The sequence below is a fragment of the Rhinolophus sinicus genome, chromosome X, assembly GCF_036562045.2.
Source record: "Rhinolophus sinicus isolate RSC01 chromosome X, ASM3656204v1, whole genome shotgun sequence".
NCBI classification, from domain to species: Eukaryota; Metazoa; Chordata; class Mammalia; order Chiroptera; family Rhinolophidae; genus Rhinolophus; species Rhinolophus sinicus.
Window position 1 is genome coordinate 99,781,026 of NC_133768.1, and position 16,470 is coordinate 99,797,495.

Below are 16,470 nucleotides of genomic sequence, written 5' to 3' on the forward strand. Positions count from 1 at the left end.
CCCATGTAATCCCATATGTTCTTTTTTTCTCTTACTTCCCTTGACTGAGAGGATATATCAGTAAAAATCTTACTGTGGGTAATGTCTGTAAATTTTCTTCCTATATCTTCTTCTAGGAGTTTGAAGATCTAGGTTTCAGATCTTACATTTAAGTCTAATCCATTTTGAATTTATTGTATATAGAGTAAGGAAGTGGTCCAGTTTCATTTTTTTGCATGTGTCTGTGCAGGTTTCCCAGCACCATTTATTGAATAGACTCTTTACCCCAACGTAAATTCTTGCTTCCATTGTCATAGATTAAATGACTATATAGGCACGGATTTATTTCTGGACTCTCTATTCTGTTCCATTGATTTATGTGTCTGTTTTTATGCCAGTACCATACTGTTTTGATTACTGGAGCATTTAATCCATTTACATTTAATGTAATTGTTGATACATATGTAGGTGTTGCCATTTTATTATTCATACTTTTGATTCTTTTTATTTTTTTGTCTTAAAGAAGTCCCTTTAAAATCCTTGCAATACTGGTTTGGTGATGAGGAACGCCTTTAGCTTTTCCTGGTCTGTGAAGCTCTTTATCTCTCCTTTGATTCTAAACGATAACTTTGCTGGGTAGAGTAATCTTGGTTGCAGGTCCTAACTTTTCATCACTTTGAATATTTCCTGCCAATTCCTTCTGTTCTGCAATGTTTCTGTTGAGAAATCAACTGAATGATTTGTCGACGCTCTCTTGTAGGTATATAACTGCTTTTCTCTTGCTGTTTTTAAGATTTTCTCTTGTCTTTAACCTTTGGCATTTTAATTATGATGTGTCTTGGTGTGGGCCTCTCTGGGTTCATCTTGTTTGGAAATCTCTGCACTTCCTGGGCTTATACAAGGTCTGACAATTAAGTCCGTGAACTTGTTGCAATGATGTTGCTATTCAGGGTCTTTTATCATTACAGGTATTATTCATTATGAATTTGTACCAACTGGACAAACAGTTAACCAAGTTTACCATTTGGAAGTGCTGAAAAGTTGCATGAAAAAGACGAAAACGACCTGAACTTTTCACCAACAATTCATGGCTCTTGCATCACAACAATGCACAAGTTCACACAGCATTGTCTGTCAGGGAGATTTTAGCCAGTAAACAAATAATTGTATTGGAACACCTTCCCTACTCACCTGATCTGGTCCCCAGTGACTTCTTTCTTTACCCCAAAATAAAGGAAATATTGAAAGGAAGACATTTTGATGACATTCATGACAACAAGGGTAATACGATAACAGCTGGGATGGCCATTCCAGAAAAAGAGTTCCAAAATTGCTTAAAAGGATGGACTAGGCACTGGCATTGGTACCTCGAAGGTGACTGTAGTGATATTCAGCAATGAGTTATGTACCACTGTTTCTAGGATGAGTTCGCGAACCTAATTATCACAACTCGTATGTCTATTTCCCTTGCCAGGTTAGGGAAGTTTCAAGTCATTATTTCTTAAAATATGTTTTCAATTCTTTGCTCTCTCTCCTTCTTCTTCTGGTATCCCTATGATGTGATTGTTGGTATGCTTGATGTTGTCCCAGCGTCCCCTGGAACTCACCTCATTTTTTTAGATTCTTTTTTCTTTTTGCTATTCTTACTGGGTATTTTCTATTAAGTCACTGATTTGATCCTCTGCTTCATCTAATCTACTGTTGATTCCCTCTATGTATGCTTCATTTCAGTTATTGTATTCTTTATTTCTGACTGGATCTTTCTGTGTTTTCTATCTCCATTTTTATGTTTCCTATCTCTTCATTGAAGTTCTCCCTGAGATCACTGAGAATCCTTATAACCAGTGTTTGGAACTCTGCATCTGGTAGATTGCTTTTCTCCATTTTGTTTGGTTCTTTTTCTCAAGCTTTTTCAGCTCTCTTAGGTGGGACACGTTTTTTGTCTTCCATTTTGGCTGCCTTCCTGTGTTTGCTTTTATGTAGGGCTGCTATGCCTCTTGTTCTTAGTATGCGGCCTCATGTATTAGGTATCCAGTGATGCAGTCATCAGAGCCGGATGCTCCAGCGGTGTCCCTTGTGTGGGTTGTGTGTGGCCCCCTGTTATAGTTGAGACTTGATTGCTGTTTGCACATCAATGGGAGGGATTGACCCTCAGGATGTTTATTTCTGAGGACTGGTTGTGACTACAGTGAAGGAGCTATTGTGCAGGGCCTGACCCTACCAAGCAGGGTTCACTTTAGCAGGGTGTGGTGTCTTCCCAGTCTGCCCTTTGGGTGTGTCATCCTGATAGGTGACCAGTTGATGCTCAAGTCCAGTCTGAAGCTGGCCACTGGGACTGCCAGCCCCAGGGCCTCCTGGGAGGGAACCCGCTGCAGGCCAAGTTCGACTGTAGTCTGTGCCCTGCTGGGGACCACTTGGCATAAGCCACAAAGCAATCCACAGATGGCCACCACCTGTGCTGTGCTTGGATGTCCCTTGAAATGCCAAGTCACAAACCAAGGCCAGCTGTCGCTAGTGCTGGGTTTAGGGGTGCTCTGCCAGATGTGCTGGACATACCAAAGCCAGATGCTCCTTGTTTGGGTTTTGTGGACCTTTGAGAGAGTTTAGGAAAGTCCATAGCATGAGGCAAGGCAGGCTATTTATATGGACAAGCCACAGGAAGGGGCTTGGGTGTGCCCAAAAGTTGGGTAGGGCATGGTCTCAGGGAATCACTAGGGCAGGGCAGACAATAGGCAGTTTGATGGAGACTCAGATATGGCATCTGCCAGTATCTGCATGCAGAGAGGGGGAGGGCTCAACAAAGAAACAATGGCTTCCTCCAGCTCCTCTGTCCAGGAGAAAGCTGCCCTGCCAGCCCTTACCCTGAAGCTAGACAATTCTATTCCTCTCCATATGTCTCTGGTGCCTTTTGAGCTGCTGCTCCAGCACTGGAGCTGAGAGCAAGTGAGTCTGTCAGTGAGTAAGTCCTTGTGCGGTCCCTTTAATAGGAATACCTGGGAGTGTAGCACCCTCCATCTCACTCAGCCACAATCTCTGCTGGTTCTCACAGCCAGAAGTTATGGGGACTTCTCCCTGGCACTGAAACCGTGGGCTGGGACCCCTTGCTACTCAGGGGGGGATCTCCACAGCTGAGATAACCTTCTCAATTATTAATGGACATAGGCAGGTGTGGGACCAGTCCATTCCATGTCTCTGTCCCTCATATTAGTCTCGAGGTGGCTTCTTCTGTATATCCTTAGTAGTAGGGCTTTGGTTCAGCTAGACCAGGGGTGTCCAAACATTTTTCAACTTTTTTTACCAAGGGCCATATGCGGTAAAATACACAAACAGCCGGACCACTCACTCGACGTGAAGTACGTATTGCCTCACCTGGTTTATTTAAGGAAACTAAATATATTTTTGGAATTTGCCAATTAACAATGGATTGTGGGCCGCAGTTGGCCCGCGGGCTGCAGTTGGCCCACGGGCCGCAGTTGGCCTGCGAGCCGCAGTTTGGAAACCCCTGAGCTAGACTGTGGTTTAGTTGTAATTGCTATGGTCCTGAGAGCAGGTGAGCACAGAATTTATGTACTCCGCTACCTTGACCGGAAATCCACAAACTCACCTTGTAATGATAGCTTGCTATCTTGTACTTTTTTGTATTTGTTTTGAATCTTGATGAAAATGTTGCCAACATTCTCAAATTAAAGAAGTGTTCTGAAGAAAAATTTGAAAAATGGAAAATAATTTTGCATGAAAAGAAAGCATGTCATTTTCCTGAGGAATAGAATACTGTTTTGTAGTTTAGTTATGTCATTAGCCACCAAGCAGTGATTCCCTGCTGTAAAATTATTCTCCATGAGCAATGCAAGTTTAGCTGTTTCTGACTTTGTTTGTTATTCTAAATATGACTGACATAAACATTTATTAGCCTGTTACATGGTGATTAAATACACAGGATTATAGAAAGATAGTTGCTGTATTAATTTTATTTTATTTCTCCATTCACGTCTCTTGTTTGGCTTCTTCACCATCCCATTAGAAATAGTTTTAAATTTGGCAGCTCAACAGTGTCCACTAGTGGGAAAATAAGAGAATAACTGTGATTACGGAGGAAAACCTATGATTAAAATGCAGGCAGAAGAGACTCTTAAATTGTCCCCATTTAAAAACTACAATGTCCTTGTATAAAAACTGAGATATGTAGAACAAATATTCCCTAAAGTCTCCCCCCGGTCCAGCATTCTATATGGGTATATGACTCTAAAGAATTAAGTAAGAGTCAATGAAAGCCCAGGCCAATTCACTGGGTTCTGGGGTTGAGGGTGTACCAGAAATTTTACCACAAGCAATGAAAACATCATGAACAAAGAATTGAGAAACTATTGTAGTCAAAGAACAAAATCAGGGATTAGAGCCAGAGCAATTGCTCTAAAGTCAGGTCCAATGCAGAACCATGAACCTGGCTGAGAACCTATGAAGCTCAGATATATGTCAGGAAACAGAGGGCAAAATTGATACAAGTGAACCACAAATAGTGTAAGTGCTCTGGAGGCTCATTTTTATGTGACAGTGACCAAGGCTGGAAGGATTAAGATAAACCTATTAAGATAAAAGAGGCACAGCAAGTGTAATAATAACAGCCCTTGGGTATATCCACTCTTACTAAGGGGTAAGTAGAACCTAACTGAGAAAAAAATATTGGAGAAAATTTAGCTTTGACTTACATACATATTCTTATATTTTAAATATTTATTTATTCCATTGTGGTAAGAACACTTAATATGAGATATACTTTCTTAACAAAATTTTAAAACTCATGAATAGAATATATAGAAAACAGGTAGAAAGATATATACAATAACAAGATACTTTGAGTTTGTTTGACTCCAAACCCTCAAATGGGAAAACAACTTAGAGACAGGGTTGAGGTAACATGGTGGGGCACAGATCCTGGTGCTGCACAGGAGACCCAAGCCTGGGTCCATACATATATTCTGTTGCCTGGCAGACGCAGCATTGGGGTGGGGAGGTGGGGTGATGAGAAGGTGGGAAGAGAAGGAGCTGGCCCTTAGAGAAGCTTTAGGGAAGTCCTTATTTTTCACAGCTGAGGAAAGAAAAATTACTTGGATCTTTGTACCATTATGTGTTTTATTGTAGGGCCTAAATTTTCATATGCTGTCTTGACATCTTTGAGCTTCACAAGGTCCCAAAGGCCTAACCATGAATTCCCCTGCTCTCTTTAGAGATGCCCCCACCGAGTAACAAAAGCTCCCCACCTGGATAGGTCCCCTAAAAGTCAGACCAGCTGCATTTTACCTGGTTCTCAAACTAATGGTTTCACCTCCGTGCCAGCAAATGGAATTATTCAAATAATCAATCACATCCTTCTATTAGAACCAGGGGTCACTCCATAGCCCCTGCTTGTTCACTCTAATTCTAAGTACAACCCTCTGTAGCCGTGTAACTTACAATGTCCTCTTCTAGGGCTGTCTGTTTGATGAGTAAACTTCTGGTTGATTTTATCTGTCTGATGCTGAGTGTCTTGTGCTGGTCATGTTGTAATATTTAGGGCAGAAATCCCTCTTTCACCAAGGGGCTGAATAGGAGGCAATCAAAACAGTCTTTGGAAGATAACGTTTTCCAAAATATGATCTGTGTCAGAATTACCCAGGGAATTTGTTTAAATGCATATTACATGGTTTTACACCCAAGACCTACAGAGGATTTTTCTGAGGATGGGACCTGGGAATATGCTTGTCAGCTTCTCTAGAAAGCAGATTCTGAGATGGAGATTAGAATGCACAAAGTTTATTAGGAAATGCTGCTGGGATTAAAAAAAAAAACAACAAAAAACCTGTGGGGGCACGAAGTAAAGGAAGCAGGATTGGTGTCATGCGGGGGACCCTGCTGGCTGAGCCATTTGTCATGCGAGGTGGCCTGCAGGGTCTCTGGTTCCGCTCCCCACATAAGAACACAGGATATGGTGAGGCCAAAAGGGAACACCCACGGAGCCATAGATAGGGGAATCATACCACTATATTCTCCCTGGCGGCATCCACCTCTCTGCAATCCACTCTTGCTGGCTCAGCCACCATCTTCTTGCTAGCCCCAATTTCCTGCTAGCGTAGCCACGGCAGTTATATTAGTGGCCAATGGCTCACTGGTTACAGCTGACGACCAACTAGCCACAGCTGATGGCCATTCAGTCACAGTTGATGGCCATTTACTACCGGAACCAGCACCTTTCCACGTGAGGCTGAGAGCCTGGAAACTGCACTCCTGGCTCTGTCCCCATAATTGGGCAGAGAGAGAATATGGGCTGTGATCAGATCTCAGGAAAGCTCAACTGATCCCACAGTGAACTCTGAAGCAGAGATGGCCTTTTAGAGTTGCCCGGCGTTGGGGCAAGGGCACCAGGGCTTTATAGTCTGTCATCTATCAGTCATTTCATGTGTGTTGAACCCAAGATGGTAAACTTAACCTTGGGTACAGCAGCTTTCTCCAGCTGAAGGAAATTCCTAGACAGGGCTGACAACTGAGCAGTACTCCCGGCTGCTGGGATACAAGTTTTTTAGGTCTGAGAATGGGCTTGATGTCATATTCCACCTTCCACTACAGTCTGTATCTTATGGTGCTCAGATCTACTTCTTCATATAAGTAATGGAAACAACTCCTCTAGGATTCTGCTGGGCCTCTATTCCTGGGGAAACTTATAAGAGGGTTAATGGGATAAACTCCAGTGCTGCTACAGCTGGACTCAAGGCCATAATGATGTTCATCTTCTTCCCACTGTACTACCAATTATAGACTCCCCAAAACCGCAGCTAACTCAACTGCAAATCTTGATGGTTTAATTGGTGGCATGACCCAGACCCCCATCCTTGAGTGGTCACCATGCCTTTCTCAGGCCATGACTGCTGCATTTGTCCATTTATCTTCAAATTCACCATCCCCAAAGTATATCTTACACATATCCCAGTGATGGAAAGGAACACGCAGAGAAAGTGTTTCTGAGGCAGTAGAAAATATTGGGTAAGAGTGCAGAGTCCTGGCTTCAAATCTTGTTTCATCACTTACTAGTTGTGTGATCAATTTCAGTTTTTTTCCTGATTTATAGAATAACAATAATACGTACAGTATTGGGGCTGTGAAGGTTAAATGATATTAAGCATGTAAAATGCTTAGGATAAGGAATCAACAAATATCAGTTCATAGTTATTACATTATCTAAGAGTAATGATTTAGAGATGGTTTCCTTTAGCTTTATACCAGACAAATAAGAATATACTGGATGCCCTTTCTGTAGCTTCTTCTTACTTCCAAGCCTGATCTCAGAACGCAAAAAGGCCAAATCCAGTTGTGTCCACTGCTGGTCATATGCTATCCTGATGGAGTGGGGTTGTCTTCCTCTTCCTTCTTTGTTATTCCTACTTTCTCAGGTTCATAATCTGGAGTGGTGGCTGAGCTAGCACCAGGGCATGTCTATGTGAAGCTCTTTTTTCCACTACAGGAAGGAAAGTCGAAAGAAGTCCTCTATTATATGGCTTTTAAGCAGGTCATTCCTGACCACTTGTTCTTCTTTCCAGTGGGCATCATATTACTTTGCTATGCACTCATAAGAGACATGGATTTTGTTTCTTCAGATGCAGAAACTTCTCCTGAACATCTGTCATTTACCAACCTATGCTTTTGGGTCAGAAGCAGATGTTATATAAAGTACTGCTTTGCGGGGACATAGCTTCTTAAGAAAACACTTAGCCATATAAGTATGCTGATGATGTGTCTCCATCAGCTGAGTTGGCATAAGCCCTTACTCGTGGCAATGGGATAAAGAGGGCTTATTTAACCTTCCTTTGCACTTGTCTCATAGAAATGTTCTGAAGGCTAGTGTCCACAATTACACTTATTTCAAAATTGAAAATTCAGGGCCACCCTTCCCCCCATTTTCCTTATGATGTTACTATCAGGATTTCCATGCAAAATCATAGAAATTTCAGAGAAGAGAGATTAAGCTTACATATAGAAAATTGTTTAGTTACTTCTTATACAGAATTCAGTTTACCTCTGTAGTCTGTGATTGTTTGGGCATTTTTAGATAATAAATATGCATAATGGGGCCCCATGTCACCCAGGAGTGAGCTGAATAAATTTGCACTGCCTGGCAGACCCCTAGGAACCCAACTGTGTCTTTCTGAGCATGTCTCTCAATTTTTGAAGCAGTGATTCTCAATTTCACACACTAGGAACACCCAGGAAGATTTTTTAAATTGTCAGGGTGCACTCCTTGAAAATTCTGGTTTACGTAGTCTTGGTATGACATGGGCATCTAGATTTTTAAAAACTTCCAGGATGATTTTTTTCTAGGTTGAAAACCCTGCTCTAGTGCTAAGGAAGGCTGAAGAGTAAGACTTCCGTCATGACAGAGAGGTAAAGAGTGTATAATTAGGTTGAACTCTGTCCCCCTGCAAAAAGAAATATGTTGGAGCCCTAACACTCAATTACCTCAGAAGGTGATGCTATTTGGAGATAGGGTCTTTACAGAGGTAATCAAGTTAAAATGAGGTCAGGATAGTGAGCCCTAATCCAGTATGGCTGGTGTCCTTATAAAAAGGGGGAATTTGGATACAGAGACAGACACGCAAAACAGAAGACAATGTGAAGAGACACAGGGAGAAGACGGCCATCTGGAAGCCAAGGAGAGTGGTCTGGAACAGAGCCTTCCCTCGCAGGCCTCAAGAAGAACCAACCTTGCCAATATCTTGACCTTGGACTTCTAACCTCCAGAACTGTGAGACAATAAATTTCTGTTGTTTAGGCCACTCAGTTTGTAGTACTTTGCTACAGCAGCCCTAGCACACTAAAATTGTAGAATGTGGGTCTCACTGACCCCCAACTAATAATCTTCCACTGTTATGTAAAAGTTACATTTTGCAGGCACATGCTGTCTGGCTTTATTACTCCTTACTCTTCCTTGTGTTTATCTTCTAGTAACTTCCTAGTCTATTCATCATATTTATTCAAGTTTCCTAACCTTCTTCATTGTCCTAAGTGCTGTCACTATCCTGTAAGATTTCATTGTCCACACAGACAACCAATTAGACAGTTCCTTGTCCTCTTTAGCTAGTGACCCTTATTTCTGTTTCACTTCAGCTATCCTATGGTCACCCTATGGACCTTGTTACCACCAAGAATGTTTCCACCTATGAAATTGTAATCTTAGGTAGCTGATTCATTGACTGCAAGTGAAGAGCACAAGGTAATCTTCCCTGCTGTTTCTAGTTGAAAACCACCAGGTAAAATTAAACTACTACCTTACTGGATCCCTTGTGCCTTCATTACTGCCACATCTGCTAGAAGGCTGCAGTGAATGAAGAAGGGAAATCTAGGACATCTTGCAGCTTCTTTCAAGGCTCCTTTGGCTGGCATGACTAAGATTCCTCCAGTTATTAAACATCACTTCCATATTGTCTTGCTCTGTACCACACCCTTTTGAGAAAACTAATTGTTTCATTGTTTATGTTAATACATTTGTGAGCTTGATCAATCTAGTGATCTGGATTTGTATTGAATATTTTAGAGGACAGTGAAAGCCCATGTTTAGTCAGAGAGGCGTTCTTATCTCCTTCATCCTTTTCCTAATAACAACACTTTGTTCCTTTGGTGCACTCCACTTATGTGGTTTGGGAAAAGCTACTAATCAAGTTTGAGCCACCTACCTGCCACCCCAAGCTACTGGCTGTGAATTTGGCCTAGGTCTGGGCAGAGTACCCCAAACACAGGGATTGGTTCAGGGATGATCTTATTACCTGGATAGGGTCACTCATAATTCTCCCTGAGACTTTTCTCCTGGAGTTAGCAGGGCAGCTTCCATTTTCCTCTGTAGTTGCTAAGCTGAGCAGATGTGAGGGAAGGCATCTTCCCTGACATATGAACAAAGCTTATTTGAAGAGTAGAGCCTAAACAGATGGAAGCAGAGCAAAGAGATGAAGCGAGAGAAAGAGAGAGACCAAACCCTGAATACAGCATCTCAAGCACTTGATCTGCTTGAAGCAGCTCCGCTTTGTTTCCAAAGCTGATCTAAATGGATCTCGATCTCTCTCTCTCTCTCTCTCTCTCTCTCTCTCTCTCTCTCTCTCTCTCTCTCTCTCACACACACACACACACACACGTAAAAGCCCTGAGTAATACAGAAGGGTACATTACCTGATGTAGTCCCAAGTAGAGAGAACCGGGTGGGGGGGGGAATCCAAGCCCATGTCCTAGAGAGGAAGCCTAAAGTCAGGAGCCAAAAAGATCAGATAGCCAAAATACCAATGGAGGGAGCAAGAATTATGGGAAACAACAGAACTAAGAGATGTGAAATGGATGGAGGGTTAATTAGAAGTGAGTGAAAAATCTGAAATAAAGAAGGGCCTGATGATGTTTGGCTTCCCTTTAAGGATCCGTGGGTTTGTGTGTTCTGGAATTGTCAAGTGGGCTTAAAGACACAGAACCAAGGGAGGTTGCTCTGTTCTACTTTCAATCCCTGACAGGTAGAATGTGACTCGCCTTCCTTCATGAAAGGCTGAAATATATTCTAGGACCTTTTTGAAAAGTAAGGCTTATTGCTTCCATTTCTGGTCCATACCCTTTCTAGTGAAATAAATTATGCATTAGAAATGGCAATGACATTGTTGGGAATATAGTATCTATTTCACTTTAGTTTCCTGTCTTGAGTTGTAGGCATTGGTTGAAGAGTGGGGTTAAGCAGATTAGTAGTAGCATTAATTCAACAAACATCTATTGAGTTCCCACTGTATATAGTTACTGTGCTATACAGGAAATGAGACTATGGCAATGAGTAACACGGATGTGAATCCTATTCTCATGAGAAATCTGCAAGGTTGCTACTGAGACACCTGATGGGATGGCCTTATGAGGAGGGTTCCTTTGTTGTAAGGAGCTTTTTACCTCTTGCTGCTTTCAAAATTCTCAATTAAAATTTTTTTTTCAGTTTTATTATAATGTGCCTCATTGGGTTGAATTAATATGAGCTTATATACCTGGATGTCCACATCATTCCCTAGATTTGGAAAGTTCTCAGCCATTTACTTCCTTTAAAAAGTTTTCAGCCCGTTTCTTTCTCACTTCCCCTTCTGGTCCTCCCATAATGTGTATATTGCTCCCTGCAAATCAAAACTAGAACTACCATATGACCCAGCAATACCATTTCTGAATATATAGCCAAAGGAAATGAAATCGCTATATCAAAGGGACATCTGCACTTCCAGGTTCATTGCAGCATTATTCACAATAGCCAAGATATTGGCACATCCATCAACAGATGAATTGATAAACAAAATATGGTATACATACAATGGAATATTATTCAGCCTGAAAAAGAAGCAAATCCCAGGGCAGCCAGTTAGCTCAGTTGGTTAGAGTGCCATGCTCATAACACCAGGGTTGCCAGTTCGATCCCTGCATGGGCCAGTATGAGCTGCTCCCTCCACAACTGGATTAAAACAACTACTTGACTTGGAGCTGATGGATCCTGGAAAAACACTTAAAATAAATAATTTTTTTTTTTAAAAAAGAAACAAATCCCACCTTTTGCTATAATAGGATTAACCTAGAGTACATTATACTAAGTAAAATAAGTCAGACAGAGAAAGACAAATATTGTATGTTCTCACTTATATGTGGAATGAAAAAAAAAGAAAAAGTCAAATTCATAGAAACAGAGAGTAAAAGGATCTGTATGGTTCCCAGGGGCTGGGGGGTGGGAAAAATGGGGGAGGTATTGGTCAAAGGGTATAAACTTTCAATACTAAGATGAATAAGTTCTGGGGATCTAATGTACAGCATGGTGACTACTGTGTTTCCCCGAAAATAAGACCTAGCTGGACAATCAGCTCTAATGCGTCTTTTGGAGCAAAAATTAATATAAGACCCAGTCTTATTTTACTATAAGACTGGGTCTTATATAACATAACATAACATAACATAACATAACATAACATAACATAACATAACATAACATAACATAATACCAGATCTTATATTAATTTTTGCTCCAAAAGATGCATTAGAGCTAATTGTCCAGCTAGGTCTTATTTTCGGGGAAACACGGTATAATTAATAATACTGTATTATATACTTGAAATTTGCTAAGAGAGTAGATGTTAAGCATTCCAACCACAAAAAAAGGTAACTATGTGATGGATGTGTTAATAACTTGATTATGGTAATCATGTCACAATGTTTACATATATCAAATCTTCATATTCTTCACTTTAAATATGTGTAATTTTATTTGTCAATTATACCTCAGTAAGGCTAGGGAAAAATGACATTAGTTATGCCATAGACATCATGAGATATTCTGGTCAACTTTGACACTCTTGAAAATACGCTTTCACTCATTGCCAGAGCAAATTCTAGGCACCTCCTGAGATCCAGCTTTGTGCGCATTGAGGTGCTTTAAGGTGGTTCTGGTAGGCAAAGGATTAGCTAGCAGACAATGGTTTCTTCGGTAGGCAGAATAATGATGCCCCCAAAACGTTCATGTTCTAATCCCCAGCACCTGTGAATATGTTACCCTTATGAGGCAATAATGATTTTGCAGGTGTGATTAAGTTAAAGATCTTGGAATGGGGAGATTATCCTGGATTATCTGTGTGGTCTAAATCTAATTACAAGGATTCTTGTAAATGGGAAGTAGGAAGGGAGGGTTAGAGTGAGAGAGAGATTTGAAATGCTATGTTGTTGACTTAGAAAATGGAGAGGGAAAGCCATGAGCCAAGGAAAGCTGGGAAGGGAAGGAAATGGATTCTCCCATATAGCTTCTAGAAGGAACGTAGCCCTGATGACACCTTGATTTTCACCCACTGAGACCCATTTTGGACTTCTGACCTCCACTATTGTAAGATAACAAATTTGTTGTTTATGGACACTAAGTATGTAGTAATTTGCTAAAGCAGCAATAGGAAGCTAATCCAGCCCCCAAAGATTATGATGTGAAGGCTGCAATAGTCCTACCATAGTTGGAGTTCCCTGTTTTACTTAACAGAACTGGGACTTCAACAGAGGGGCCTGAGGATCTGATGAATGCTTCTTCCAGATTATCCCAGAGGATCTGGCCTTCTGACCTTGATAATGATTCTATTTGGGGGCATGTGTATGATACTGTATTCAGTCCTTTGTCATATACTTTGGGGGAATCTACTTTGTATCTGGTATCATGTTGGACTCTGTGAATATGAGGATGAACCAGGCATGATTCTGCCATTAAGGAGCAACCAGTTTCATATACAAGTCAATTACATCATTGTGATAATGTGCTAAAATAGGCAAGCTCAAGGCCCTGGGGAGAAGGCGACCTCACCTAGCTTGTGCTAAGTGAGAGAAGGTTCCTGGAGGAAAGTGAAATCTAAGCTAAAAGTTTAACTGTGGGCTAGTAATAGGGAGCAATGTGGGAATGTAGGAGGTGGGAGAGGTAATGGAAAGTAGATATGCCCCTAAGCACCAAGTCAATTACAGTTATGGTGTGGGAAAATGCCTCTTTCTTAGTTTAAAATGATCTGCTGATTTTCAGAGTATTTGTTCAAGATTCCAGGAATGTCAGGGAGTTGGGAAAAGAGTCATACAGGCATCATCAAATGCAAAGTTAGGTTTTCAGACCACCTAGTCAGCATTCTTGATTGTAAACAACAGAAACAGTCTCTGATTGGGTTTAAAAGTTAAGGATTTATGGGAAAGATGTTGGGAATCAATATCAGTGCTGGCAAACCAGGGTGGGACGAAAGCCTTCACAAAGCTCAGTGGTCAGAGTTCCAGCTAACATAGAAATGGAGTGTAGATGCTGGGCAGTCAATCAGCTGCCCTGCTGCCCAATACATAATAGAGTGGTACATTATAGGTTTCCAGCCAGATCAGACCAAGAATGATATGGAATGTGGGTGGTAGGTATTGGCTGGTTGCAGCCACTGGAGGGGTTCCTCAGGCTGAGCTCTTCAAGGATGACTTGTGACTGACAGGGCTGCTCAGCCACAAGTATCCATCTATCTTGACCATCTAAGGTCAGGCTCTAGGAGCCACCTGGTTAGGGTGATGCTCTCTTTGGTGATGTTCTTACTACTACTCCCACCACTTGGTAGCTTCCAAAATGCCTGTTTTTTTTGTGCCACCTACTTCAGAGATTGAGAATATTTGATTGGTCTAGTACAGATTATATGTCCATGACCTGGTCCCATGGGCAGGAAGAATAAGTATATTGCCTTTTCAGTTTCCTTTATGGGATCTGGAACCCTGCTCCACAATGAGGTTAATGATGGGAGACTTGCCAAACATAAGAATGGGATGTGGGAGTAACCCGTGGGCGCAGGAGCACCTCTGGGAGCCCCACAAGCCACGCCTCAGGCCGCTGGCGCCCGTCAGTGTGGCGGGTCAGAGCTTAGGGCTCCACGGCCTCCCCGCCACTTCTGTCTCTCCTTACTCCTGTGACATAACCCTTTGCCCAGTCGAGGCCAGGCGGAGGGCACGAGCAGCCCCAACAGCAGCGCCAGGAGTGGTGCCAGAAGAGCAGCCTCTGCTTCTCCTCGAACCCCATTGGTGGGACTTGCTAGCCGCCGCCATCATGGTGAGCTGAGGAGGAGGCCCAAGGGACACAAGACCGGTGGGGTTCTCCAAGGTGGCCAAAACTCGGCTTTTGGAAGGGAGAGGGCGGAGAGGAGCAGAAAGCAGGGGTCTCCCGGGCTTTCCTGTCTGAGGCGCCGGCCTGGCCAGAGGTCTGAGGTTGTAGGTAGCAGCGGCCATCCAGGCGGGCACAGCGCGGCCTACATGGCACCGCAGGGCAAAGAGGAGGGGTGTGGTGGAAGGGTACAGCCCAGGGGACCCGCTCCCATAGCCCGCGGGCGGACCACATGCAAAGCCCCTTCACTCCATACCCACCTCCCGCCACGGCGCGACCTAGACTGTGGAGAATCGGCTGGGTTCTCCACCCGAGGAGTTGTGGGGTGGGGGACTATCCTGTTTCCGCCCCACCCCCACCTCACCCCCACCTCACAGCCTCCCTTCCCGCGCTTACTCTCTGGAGACAAGACAGGAGGCCGCGCGGCCTCCAGGAGATGGCGTCGGGCCTGCAGCCACCAGAACACCACATGGCGCCGGCTTTCTGGGGGACGTGCTCATTATCTTTTGAGGGTCGGAGTTCCCTTTGGAAGTGGCTCCTTCCCAGGTCCTTGTGAGGGTTGGGGTGGTGTGTTCGTGGGGGGTACGAAGGGGCCGCAAACAGGTGTCCTGAAGGCATGGCCCGCAAGCCGAGAAAGAGGCCAGGACTAAAGTGCTTTTGTGGTGGCCCTTTGTTCAGGCCCTGGTGGTAGTGGCGCCCTCATGGGGCGAACTCAGGCACAAAACCTGACGTCAGAATTTCCACATGAAGTCGGAGTGAGTTGCCTTTACTTCTAAGGGACCACAGATTTGAGAAGTTTAGAAATTTTTTACTCGGGGCAACATTTTTCTTGTCTAGGTAAACCAGGAGCTTTAAACCAAACGTACACACAGTAATAGTCTTTGGGATGTACAGTTATATGAGTTTTGATAAATGGATGAAATTGGTTCACCACCACCATAGGATACAACTCAGAACACTTTGACCAACCATTAAATCACAAATGCGTTATATACCATGTGTATTTATTGACAGTATAATTATTATTCTCTCCAATTTTAGAGGTAAAGGGAGGAAATTTATATACAATTTATATTAGTACATGTGTTGAAATAAAATTCATAATTATATGTAATTTATTTGTAATAATTATTTGTGTCATGTAGTTATCCATGTTAATTATTTAATAATTACTGTGAGTTACTATAAATTATTATGTACAATAAGTTTTCCTCCATTTTCAGAGGAAAAGAGGGGAAATGCTAATAGCTTATTGATTTTTTTCTCATTATAAAAGTATATATATATATATATATATATATATATATATATATATATAAAGAATGGGATGTGGATACTAAGTAGCCAACTGTCCCCTTGCTGCCCACATACATCATAGAATGGAACATTGTGACTTCCAGCCACATAAGGACAATAGGAATATGAATGGTGGGACTATTCACTCTGAGCAACCCCTCAAGCTAAACTATACAAGGGTGGCTTGCAACTGGCAAGTTCTCCTTGCCACAAACACAGGTGTCCATCTATCCTACGCACCCATGGATGAGGGCTTGGGATGAACTGGGCTACCAAGCTGGTCAATACCCCAGAATCCACTAGCAGGTCCAGTCATTCTGAGTATGACTGGCAGCCACCACGTTCACTGGCCAGTTTGGGAAGTAGACTCTCCCTGGGTCAGGCACTGAAGCACCCAGATTCCTCTGATGCTGGCTGGGCGTGGTATATCCCAGAATCAAGTATACTGGAACTATGCCCCAGGTGGTCTGTTCTCCATGGTGTTACACAGTATCCACCATGTCAAACAGGTGTCATAGAAAAAAAAAAGGAGAGATATCCTG